The 2,811-nt window shown below is 55.0% G+C and overlaps 1 long non-coding RNA gene across 1 annotated transcript; it reads right to left on the bottom strand.

Moving 5' to 3' along the window:
* Window positions 1-1,294: 1,294 nt before the first annotated feature.
* Window positions 1,295-2,099, bottom strand: LOC132219926 (uncharacterized). The gene is made up of 2 exons (XR_009449636.1): window positions 1,706-2,099; window positions 1,295-1,590 (listed from the first exon to the last, which is right to left on the bottom strand). It is a non-coding gene; the product is annotated as an uncharacterized LOC132219926 (long non-coding RNA).
* Between the last annotated feature and the right edge of the window lie 712 nt (window positions 2,100-2,811).

Raw genomic sequence — 2,811 nt, 5'->3', positions numbered from 1 at the left:
GAGTGTTTAGGGGCGATCAGGCAGGCAGGCGAGTGTTTAGGGGCCATCAGGCAGGCAGGTGAGTGTTTAGGGGCCATCAGGCAGGCAGGTGAGTGTTTAGGGGCCATCAGGCAGGCAGGCGAGTGTTTAGGGGCCATCAGGCAGGCAGGCGAGTGTTTAGGGGCGATCAGGCAGGCAGGCGAGTGTTTAGGGGCGATCAGGCAGGCAGGCGAGTGGTTAGGGGCCATCAGGCAGGCAGGTGAGTGTTTAGGGGCGATCAGGCAGGCAGGCGAGTGTTTAGGGGCCATCAGGCAGGCAGGTGAGTGTTTAGGGGCGATCAGGCAGGCAGGCGAGTGTTTAGGGGCCATCAGGCAGGCAGGCGAGTGTTTAGGGGCCATCAGGCAGGCAGGCGAGTGTTTAGGGGCGATCAGGCAGGCAGGCGAGTGTTTAGGGGCGATCAGGCAGGCAGGCGAGTGGTTAGGGGCGATCAGGCAGGCAGGCGAGTGTTTAGGGGCCATCAGGCAGGCAGGCGAGTGTTTAGGGGCCATCAGGCAGGCAGGCGAGTGTTTAGGGGCCATCAGGCAGGCAGGCAGGTGATCCGTTAAGAGCCAGTGGTCCCAGATTGCGAGAGGGTGCAGGCCGGGCTGAGGAACTCCCCACCCGACCCTGTTCACGAATTTCATGCATTGGGCCTCTAGTTACTTTATAATCAAAGTATGGAAGATTGGCCTGATACAATACCAACCTAGAAGCTCAAAGGAAAAGAACGATGTGTTTCACTATAAACAAACAAAATTTCATGTCACAACGAAGTCAGAACACAAAGGCTGAGCTGGGAGAGTATCTCCCACACATGAGCCGTACGTGGAATCAGGTCCTGTGTTCAAGAGTAGAACAGGCAGGAGGGTGGGGGGGGCGGGGATGTTCACATTTTACTAAATACCTTTCTGAAACACACAGCATTGTCACTGAAAGCAGGTGTTTTTCTCATGATGCGGGGGGGGGGGGGGGGGGAGGGGTGGAATAAGAGACGAGTGGAGAGGAAGGCATTTTCCGTGCATGCCACGCTTACGCTAACATCCTCAGCTGTGGGGGAGCCAAGAGGCCACAAGGCTCTCCAGGGGCCACCACGTCCAAATCCCATCAGTGGCCCCAAGATCCGGGACTCTGGCCATCAGAAGCCAGAATCTTAGCTGAGCACCCCCAGCGCTGACTCCTCCTGCTGGGGAAGTTTGTGTCACACGGACGGACGCGGACATGTGGCCGTGAACTCCTGCATTCAGGGTTGATGCAGAGAAAGCAGCACTTTCCACACGACGGAGTCTTGCCTTCCTTTACTTAGATAGACATTTATCTCAGACCACACTTCTCAGGAAAACGATTGGCTTCTACATTTCAAAATCAACATCGAAGACACAAGATCTGACTCAGGGTGACCCAGAGACTCTGCAACCTCGGGCACGGCCCAGGCTGGTGAGCAAGGCGTGGCCGTCGCAAAGTCTGTCCTGAGTGGGGGAAAGATCCGCGATGGAACTCAGTCACTCTCTTCTTTTAAATGTCCTTCTCCTTGTCCACCTCCTTCTCCTACTTGTCCTACAAACATAGAATGCCCTATTTTAAAACATAAAAAGTCTGTGAACTTACACTAACTTTTACAAGGTATGAATATCAATGTGCATTTTGATGCACATGTAACACATTGGGATTGTCATTAAAGTGTACTCACAGGGAGCCATTGCTCTCTTGGAAAACCCAGGGCCTAGCGTGAGGCGACATCTACTTCCAGTATGACTCTGTCCTCTGACTTCCAGCTTCACCACGGGGCATTTCTCCAACAGGCAGACACAAAAGGGACGGAGGAGGAGCAGTCGGAGAGGGGCCTGATTATGCCCACAGGCCAGTCTCAAAGGACTGACCCGGAAACGGTGTGCACCATAGAGCTTTGGTTACACCGGAACAAAATTCCAGACGTCAGTGATTTTCCATTTGAAACGCATCCCAGTGACAAGGACCCAGGCTTTGTAATTCTTTTCTCAAAGGGATGATGATGCTTGTCTTTTGGAAAGGCACCTTCTCACATTTATTTGGAAACTTCTGAATCCAACTGGCATCTCAAAAGCAGGCCTAACCGTTCAGCAGAAGTCGTCTTATCAAACAATCCCCCGGTGAGAAATGTAGACATTTTTGCTAGCTAATACCAAATGGCAGGTAAAACTCTTTCTTTCAAGCAAGGACATTTAGATGAAAAGCTAAAGCAGCCCATCCCTTGACATGGCAGCTGGTCAAACGTAACTCTAGGGTGGAAGGGTTTCCAATCTGCTGCAGGGTCTGCCATGTAACAGGAACTTCCTTGGAGCGGCTGCCAGGCCTGGAGGCGGGAGGCGGGAGGCAGCACAGCGTCTGCGGTGCTTCTTCTTGGAGACGTCAGCTGTGGGGCAGTTTCTCTGAGGGCGTGTGGATGTTGGAGGGAGTGTGGATGTTGGAGGGTGTGGGGCTGTGGGAGGGTGTGGATGTTGGAGGGAGTGTGGCTGTGGGAGGGTGTGGGGCTGTGGGAGGTGTGGATGTTGGAGGGTGTGGGGCTGTGGGAGGGTGTGGATGTTGGAGGGTGTGGGGCTGTGGGAGGGTGTGGCTGTGGGAGGGTGTGGGGCTGTGGGAGGGTGTGGATGTTGGAGGGTGTGGGGCTGTGGGAGGGTGTGGGGCTGTGGGAGGGTGTGGGGCTGTGGGAGGGTGTGGGGCTGTGGGAGGGTGTGGATGTTGGAGGGTGTGGGGCTGTGGGAGGGTGTGGGGCTGTGGGAGGGTGTGGATGTTGGAGGGTGTGGGGCTGTGGGAGGG

Source organism: Myotis daubentonii, chromosome 17, assembly GCF_963259705.1.
Source record: "Myotis daubentonii chromosome 17, mMyoDau2.1, whole genome shotgun sequence".
Taxonomy (NCBI): domain Eukaryota; kingdom Metazoa; phylum Chordata; class Mammalia; order Chiroptera; family Vespertilionidae; genus Myotis; species Myotis daubentonii.
Note: the sequence above shows the minus strand (reverse complement) of the source record. Positions and strands in the feature narration are given on the sequence as shown.